We start from the raw sequence: 9961 nt of genomic DNA, 5'->3' as shown, positions 1-9961 counted from the left end.
TTCACAATATTCTCAAAATCATTAAAAACACTTTTTAAACCTTTGCTATTGTATTTACAGGTTGTTTTGCTGTAAAATAATCTAGGGCCAATGTCTTTGGTACTACCTGGTTAGCTACAAATTAAAATAAAAGGAATTCAAATAATTCAATTTCAATACTTTAGCTGTTTTAATTAAAATTTTGGGCCCTAGTCTTTAGATTACAATATACCATTGCTTCAACTACACAAACAGAAACATCATGCTGATAGTATCCCTAACACTCAAACTAAGTTGATAATACAGTTCATTCACACCAGGAATCAAGATCAGGATCCTTGTATTTGTATGGTTACATCATGTGAAATTCCATGACTATTACAATAAATAAGTATATTTTTTATGTTTTTAAAAAACTAACTTCCTCTTATTTTAACTGGCTGTCCTTTGAATGTATTTCATTGAATTTTAGTATTATTATAGTACAGTTGAAAGACATTGGTCACTTATCACCTTGGATCACTCCAACAGGAATGAAGAGAACAGGCCAATCAGCTGAATTTTACAATACCAGAGACATTACATTGGCCAAAACAGTTGATTCCAGAGACAGCAAAGTGTCCTAAAACTCTGCTTAACTGAACCTGAACAGTGGCAATAAATTGTCCCTTGCCACATCTTTTATTTTCTAACAATAATGAAAGTGCTGTGCATTTTTCTTGGATTTCTTTTGAGTGACAGAAGCAGCACTAAGCAGAAGCATGCCTCTGTAATACAACTTAATAAGATTTTCTCTTAATTTCAAAATTAATAGGTTTCTGAATTGATTTTCAAATAAATGAATTAATGCATAAATTACAGGATTAATTGAAAGATTCATTTGCAAATTTATTAGCTCATTGCCAAATAAATTATTTTATATTGTTGAATGTTAACTGAAAAAATACATCATATTTCAGTACTTATCCCATTCCAAGGCAGGTTAAAATACAGTGCACAAAATTGATAATTTAGTTAAATCGTGAAATGAGAGAGAAAGAGAATTCCAACATGAACAGCACCCAAAGAAACAATTAAAACTATTCCTCTCTGACAGGTAGCAATTTCAATGCATTTAGAATTCAGTAATTCTTAATATTAAAATGAATCTTGAGAAAATTATGGTGGATATTCAGTTGCTGTTTGATTGTATTAACATATAAATTCAGTTAAATGAATGCTTCACAAGGGATTTTGGAAACAGAAAAAAATAGTTATTATTTGCAAATCCATGATACGTAATGGGCTAATGTTATAAATAAAGGCAAGACTAGATAGAATTCCTACTCTTACATGATAGAAGCATTTGCACAATTGTAATAGTCCTCAGCTAATAGTGTGAAATCAGAATTACATACAATTCTTCTGGCTAAACTTCTAAAAGAAGTATTTTCTTACATATAAAATATTACCTATTTTATCTGGGGCACTACCACATAAAAGTATAGAATTAAAAAATTATATCATAGTACACTCCAAAGTATTAAGAAATGAACATTGATGTTAAAATTATAGAAATATTTCAGCTTTTTAAAATTTTAACTGCTGATAATAAGACCATCAGACCAAAAGACAGGAACAGAAGTAGGCCATTTGACTCAGTCTGCTCTGCTATTCAACAAGATTGTAACTGATCTGATAATCCTCAACTCCACTTACCTGTCTTACTCCAATAAAGCCCAATTCCGTTAATGATTAGAAATCTGCCTATATCAGATTTGAATATAGTGAATGACCCAGCTTTGGCAGTCCTTTGTGGCAAAAAAAGTCTGCACGTTCACTGCAAAAAAGGATCCTCCTCATCACTGTCTTAAATGAGTGACTTCAAACTGTGATACTGCACTCTGGTTCTAGATTTTCCCAGAAACCAGAAATAGTCTCTTCATATCTATCAGTCATGCCCCTAAAGATTCACACACCTTGCAGTAAGATTGCCTTTCGTTCTTCTAAACTTCAGCGAGTACAACCCCAAACTACTCAACTTGTTCTCATCAGAAAATTGTTTCATATCCTGGACTGACCTCATGAACCTTTTGTGGACTGCTTCCAATGCCAATATATATTACCTTAGATAAGGGAAACAAAACTATTCACAGTATTCTAACTGTGGTCTATCTAATGCCTTGTATACTTTAAGGAAGATCTCCCAATGTCTATACTCCATTTCCTTTGAAATAAAGGTTTACATTCCATTTGCCTATCCCATTACCCATTGAACTTGGATGTTCGATTTTTGTGATTCATGCACTATGACCCCCAATCAATCTATGCTACAGCTTCCTGCAGCCTATCTCCATTTAAATAATATAGTTCTTCTGTTTTTCCTGCCAAAGTATGTAACCTGACTATTTCCCACAGTATATTCCATCTGCCAAGTTTTGCCCACTCATTTAACCTACCTAATATCCATCTGCAATCTCATGTCCTCCAACCACTTGCTTTCCATCTATTTTTGGGTCGTTGCAAACTTGGCAATAGAGCATTCACTTCTGTCATCCAAGTCATTAATATACAGCATAAATAATTGTTGCCCACACTGACCACTGTGGTATTCCACTTGTTACAGTTGCTATCTTGAATGTGCCGTCTTTATCCCAACTCTGTCTTTTATTGTTAGCCAATCTTCCTCCAATCCTCTCCAACATCACATGCTCTTATTTTTCTTTTAAGTAGCCCTATGCATTGTATCTTATCAAATGTCTGTTAGAAGTTCAAATGTATTACATCTACTGGTTGCTAATTATCAAACCTGCTTGTTACCTTCTCAAAAGAACCGTAATAAGGTTGTCAGGCATGATTTCCACTTAATGTTCACTCTGATTGTTTATATTACATATTTCTAAATGCTCTGCTATTATATCCTTTATAATAGGCATGAACATCTTTCAAACAATTAGTTAAGCTAATGGTCTATAGTTAACACCTTTTTGAATAAGAGTATTTCATTGGTAATTTCCAATTGTCTGAGACTTTTTCAGTATCTAAGGATCCATGAAAGATTATCACCACTGTGTCCACCATCTCTGCTAATATTTCTTTTTAAATCCTAGGATGTAAACCTTCCAGTCCAAGGACTTATCAGCTCTTGGTTGCATTAGTTTCATATTAGGTTCTGTCTAGCGACAGTTATTGTGTTATTTGCTCCAGTCGATTAACTAGTATTTTTGGAATGCTATTTGTGTCTTCCAACATTGATTGAAGATTTTGTTCAAGTCTTCAGCCATTTCTTGACTACCAATTACTATTTCCCCAGCCACACTCTAAGGCGTCAATGTTGAGTGTTGCCTCTATTTTCCCATTTATACATTTAAAGAAGCTCTTGCTGTCCATTCTTTTTATGTAAATTGTTAGTTTTACATCATTATTTACTTTCTCCATTTTTGTGTGGTCATCTTTTGTTGGTTTTTGAAACTTTCCAAATCCTCTCATTTACCACTAATCTTTGGCATAGAATATGATCAAAAGGAAAACAAAAGTCTCAGTGACCTCTCTAGCTAACTGAGGACAGTTTATCCCCTTCCTAGAATCGTCCTTCCTCACTGAGATGTGCCTCTGCTCGGAGTTATGAACTATTTTCTGAAATGTATGCCATTAATTCTCTCCTGCCTTTTCTGTTAAACTCTTTTCCCAGGCCATTCTAAGCCACTGTGCCCACATTCCCATGTAATTATCCTTATTTAAGTTTAGCACAATTGTTCATGACCCAATTTTGCTCATTATTTATCAAACTACTTCAATACACGTTAATATATCCATAAAATAACCTGATCCCTGGATTATCCCACATTGTATTGTTCTATTGCAAATACTATTAACACTATTCTATTAATTCTTCCTCGTGGCTACAAGATTAAGTCATCCATGATTGATAGTCTGCCATTTATACATGCTCTAGTTACCTACGAATTTATTCTCTGTCCTACAGAACAGTTACAGATCAGGGACCTATAGGTAACTCCCACCAGTGTTTTCTTCCTCTTGTTCTTACCTCCACCTATGTGGATTCTACAAGTTTTAAACCAAGTTTTGCTATCGTATGTATTTTATCGAAGAAAGCTATGCTGACATCCTTCCTTTTCTACCTGTCATTTTGAAAAGTCGCATACCTCTGAATTATATTATGTCATGGAGACAGGCAGCTAAATCAAATCAGCCCCCATCCCTGTAGGTGCAATGTAGTAAAATTAAAATACCGAATGACCCTCCAAATTGACCCCAATAGTTCCAAACTGTACTTCTTGAATAACCAGTACCAGACTCTGTGAATAATGAATTCCAGACATCGGGTTTATAGTTCAAACAGAAGACTTTAATATTAACATTGCAGTAACAATTAGGATATCTTGTTTAACTTTGCTCTGCTAATGTCTAACATTTAAACCAAATAGTCTTTAACCTTTCCACCACTCTCACGCAGACAAACAGAAACAATTGAGGAAATCAAAAAGGGAAAAGTACATGAAATGTAGTTGGCCAATTCATAAAAGCAAACTCCACCTTCTGTAACAAAATCTTAAGTTGCTGGAAAAGCTCAGCAGGTCTGGCAGTATCTGTGAAGAGAAATCTTCTGAGTGTTCTGAGGAAGGTTGACCGGACCAAAAACATTAACTCTGATTTCTCCCCACACATGCCAAGCTTTTTCAGCAATTTCTGCTTTTGTTTCTGATTTCCGTAATTCTTTCAATTTTTATCCACAATCTGTAACATTATTGGCATATGGAATGTATCTTGCTTGGTTTCCGATTACTCTGATGCATGCACATAGCTTGCAGTAGGCTCCAAGGAATAGTCATATAATTCTTATAAAGGAGATTCCATTGTCTCAACTTTCAATAAGTTGATAAAAAGAGGACAACCAAACCTCTGTCCTGCAGGTACAATCCTTCCGACTTAAACACAGTTCATAAAACTAACAGTTCAAACTGTGACCGCTCCCTGCCAGCCTGAACATTACCCTGTGTGAATAGAGTATAGAATTCCTACAATGTGGAAGCAGGCCACTCGCCCCATCAAGTCCACACCGAACCTCCAAACATCATCCCACCCAAACTCAACCCTCAATCCCTATCTCCATAACCCCACATTTCCCATGGCTAATCCATCTAGCCTGCACATCCCTGGACACTATGGGCAATTTAACATGGCCAATCCACCTAACCTGCACACCTTGGGACTGTGGGAGGAAATCGGAGTACCTGGAGGAAACCCATGCATACATGGGAGAACGTGCAAACTCTACACAGACGGTCACCCAAGGGTGGATGAACCCTGGTTCCTGGCGCTGTGAGCCAGCAGTACTAACCACAGAGCCACCATGGTTTGCTGAGAACTGTATTTAATAACCAAATGCTACTGTCTTCTATGACAATTACATTCCCATTTTCTCCCCCCACTTGAATGGCTTCCTGTAGCTATGAAACTGATTTCTCTTTAATCAAACTACAAATTACAATGGAAATTTATTTTCCAAAAATTGAAGATTATGACAGTTTCTTACCCATCAAATGCATGCACTCAATCCAAAGCTGATCTGGATTTTCTGAAAATTGTAGTTCAAATAGATCTCTTTAGGAATTTTTGCCATACTCAGTCATAGAGTGAACTTACTTAAATTATTTGTAAAAGAAAGATTGGCTTCACACCAAATTTAGCAAGATCTATAAATGCAACATGAATTTGCAATTTTCAAAGAAGTTTAAGTTTGTTTCAATTAAAACATTCTGATACAAGTAACTCTTTGAATTTGATCCTAATACGTAAAGAAAAAAGTGACAGTATTTTACTACATTAAAGGTTATATACAAACGCAAGTTGTTGACTGCAGGTTAGAAAAGTGAGCTGGCATAATGCAGTCTGAAAGGATTACTTCATGTTTAGAAATTCAGTATCCAGTTGCCAGAAGCCATTTAAAGGGGCTTTATTGCTCTCCATTTGTCCTGTGAAGTAGGCATGCATCTGGACACCATTGACTGCACCCAAGTTTATATCACTTCTGGAGGAAACAGCACCTGTACTAGCCACAAAAGTTAACTTGAGTGGCATTCCCTTTGGCAGCTGGCACATGTGAACAACATTGGCTTGAGGTTCTATTCTACCAACAGACTTTATTTTCTATCACCTGATCTGACCTGTTTTCTCAAGCCCTTCAGCCGTGGAAACTGTTCATTTCCAGGAGAAAGTGAGGACTGCAGATGCTGGAGATCAGAGTCGAGAGTGTGGTGCTGGAAAAGCACATCAGGTCAGGCAGCAAGAGGAGCAGGAGAATCGACATTTCGGGCATAAGCCCTTCCTGATGAAGGGCTTATGCCCGAAACATCAATTCTCCTGCTCCTCGGATGCTGCCTGACCTGCTGTGCATTTTCAGTACCACACTCTCGACTCTGTTCATTTTCAGGCACTGAGTTCATTGACTCCAATCCCACATATGTGGAAGCCCCACACGCAGATATCGTTGTACTGCAGACACGGACAACCATTAATCTTGTGCTGAAAGCAAGCCTATCATTTTGCATATCTTTGGGAATGTGACCATCAGCCGTTTGGCCCATATGAAACAGGCAGATTTTTTATAGATTAGATTACTTACAGTGTGGAAACAGGCCCTTCGGCCCAACAAGTCCACACCGACCCTCCGAAGAACAACCTACCCATACCCATTCCCCTACATTTACCCCTTCAACTAACACTACGGACAATTTAGCATGGTCAATTCACCTAACCTGAGTTGCACTGACTTGAGGGGACAAATATGCTCAGGATCATGTGATGCTAGTGTATTTTCACATTTGGCTTTCTGACCTACCAGAAGATGCCTAACATTTGACACTGGCAGCAGGTGTGGAAATTGCTCAACCATTTTCTTGGTTTACATAAGCTGTTTGTACTGCACTGCTGTAAAGGAAGGTTTTGAGAACACAGGTCTGGTGCAAGCAAATGTTATGCTTTGGTGAGATTACTGTTGGGCCAGATTAAACTTTTAATCTTTGACATACCAGCTGCAACCTTGGCAACCCAAGTGCTAATTTCAGCATCAAGCTGAGGTTGCTTGTGATAGTTGATATTTCTATAACCCCCAGAGTGAGGTTGCCAGTGTTGATGGAAGATCTCAGTGTTCTGGTTCATAACTTTCTAACTTCCTGATGCTGATAGTCAGTCCAAACTCTTTGCTGGTCTGGGAAAACTGGGCTGGTCCAAATGAACTTTAGTATGGACTTCGAACATGGCATCGTCAGCAAAACACATAGGACTTTATGCAAGTTAAACAACTTGGTGCCAGAAATCTTTTGAAGCTGATTGTTTACAAAAACATTGTTAGTGTTGCGGCCATCTACTTTGCAGCTCTAAGTAACTTGAGTTTTTGAATATATAGAGCAAGCTGATAGCCAAAAACAGATGAAGAGTGATGTGCAATTGAAAGATGCATTTGGTCAAAAACAGGTTCCAGAATATCTTAATGAAATCATACTATCAAGTCTATTAAAAAAGCTTTCATGATAGTCAATAGATTATGTAAACAGAAAATACATTTATATAATGATAATGAAAATCATTTGTTTCATTATGTTTGACTAAGTGAAAATTTTCATTTTGAAAATTAATGCAGTATTTGCAGTATGAAATATACAGTTAAATATGCTACTTGACAGCTGTAAAATATTTCAAACAATTTAAAAATCATGCTTAAACGTAATTGTTACAAATATTTTTCAAAAATATGCATACCATTTTTATTTAAACAAAGCCATGTATTTCTGAAATTAGCTTTACTATCCAGGCTAATGTATTTTATGACAGAACCTTGTCAATGCAGTAACAATTGTTTTTACAAAAGCTGAGCACATGTAATATTTCATCTCTAAATTTATGGGGGTCGAGAAAATATATGACAATCCAAGTAAGGGGTTTATTCTATATGTAGTGGGAAATAAGGGTTTCACTGATGCCCACTTAAAGGAAACCAAAAACAAAAACAGAAATTGTTGGAGAAACTCAGCAGGTGTGACAGCATGTGTTGGAAGACAACAAAGCTAACATTTCAAGTCCAATGACTCTTCACCAGAGAAAGGAAACCAGCCTCTCTTTAAAGGGAGGCTCACTCTGGCTGCACATAAAAAGAAAACTTTACAAATGGATAAGGGCTCAGAGATGTAAAGAGGGCATCCACATTCTCTGGTGCAGCATTGAGAACTCTAATCCAAGCAACTGGGAGAAGGGTGGATTTTTCCCCCCACATGAAAGTTGTGGAGAATAGAAGAGACACCTTATAGGTAAAAAGGGTAAAGCATTCAGTCTTACCTGACCATCAGGCTGACCTCTCATTACAGAGGAATGACTGGAGATGGTTTAACCATAGAGTCACCGCATCTCAGGAAGAGTTGAAAAAGGAGAGTCCTTCATGGTAACCTCAAACTGGTGCAGGAATTGCAACTGCATTATTTAGCATCACTTTGCATTGCAAACTAGCCATCCAACCAACTGAGCTAACTGACCCCAAATCATGTCTCTAGAAAAGTGTAATTTGCAACTCCAATTTTCAGGCAAATGTTTCAAATCGAGAAATGTATCTCCATGTCCAGAATTCCAATCCTTTCATGTGAAAACTCAATTAAGTATACAAAAGCTCTCATTAAACATCCACATTTATCCCCACTGTAACATGCTAATTTTAACCTTATTGTTTGGATAATAAGGACTCCAATCCTTTTGAACATATATTCAAAATTTGTTGTATTCTTTTGTTCCTCAAATACTAATCTGAAATGATATTGAACCATTAATTAACAATTTTTCAAAGTTGATTTCTTCTTTGTCACAGATCATAACCAATTGGTCACAAGGCAATTCACAAATAGAACCAGAGTATTACAACACCTTCAGGTAAATCTCTGTTTGCCTCATCAAATAATCACTCCAATCATTCATATGGAAATACTAACAGCACTTATTTATTGTAGTCTTGCACTGGGCATTTTTTCCAATAGAATTCAACTCAACTATTTCACCATAAAGGGATATGGAACTAGAGTGATAAAACAATAGCTCTTGATTTCATTTTAGTATAGCAATAGTATTTTGGTGAGCAACACACTCTAATTTCAATGATCGCAGCATAAAACTACTTTTACTGAATATTTTAGTACCAGTGTCACTTGGTTGTTTTAAACACTATTTTCCACAATAACAAAGAAATGAAATACATCTTTAACATTGCATAGTGAGAGGGATATACTATAAAAACTGAATATTTAGAATTAGTATTTGGTTTATTATCACAAGAATGCAGTGAAAAGTTTACAAAGTCGCCATCTTAGGTACAAAGGTACCTATGTGCAGGATCTTAGGAATAAATGAGAAAAATAAAGAAATAAAAAGTTTAGTATTACACTTCCTATTATATTAGTTTTAGTAGAAATATTGCACTTAGGCAAAATATTTATGTTCAGTCCAGTACCATGACCATAAGGATACCTGTAATCTTGCATGTGGCAAAGTTAATTCTCAGACTCACTGTCAGTAGAACTGCTGAACTTGGGATTGAATTGCTGCTTAGAATTAACATCAAGTAGCAAAAACACCACTTCAAACCCTAATAATTTAGTCATGATTTCAATCGCTCCACGAGTAATATCAGCAAAGTGGAAATCAATACTCTGATGCATAATGTTTGGCAGACTCTATTCGGAGGAATGAACTTGGAATAAATTTTGCTCTTGCGGTGTTTCATAGAATGCAAAATAGTAACATTTTATGGCGTCTCATTTTATACTGTCAGGGAGAAATAATGATCAGAGCATATGTCCTTTTCCATCCCCAAACTGGATACCTGACTGATAAAGGACCCAATGAACAGCTCAACAAGTTGCTGAGGTTACCTGATGTTTAAAAGAAGCAGATGAGAAAGAGATCTCTGACAATAAAGAAAATTGACAATCCATACTGAACA

This window comes from Chiloscyllium plagiosum, chromosome 22, assembly GCF_004010195.1.
Source record: "Chiloscyllium plagiosum isolate BGI_BamShark_2017 chromosome 22, ASM401019v2, whole genome shotgun sequence".
In the NCBI taxonomy this organism is placed as follows: Eukaryota; Metazoa; Chordata; class Chondrichthyes; order Orectolobiformes; family Hemiscylliidae; genus Chiloscyllium; species Chiloscyllium plagiosum.
The sequence above is the reverse complement of the archived record's forward strand: the minus strand, read 5'-3'. Positions refer to the sequence as shown.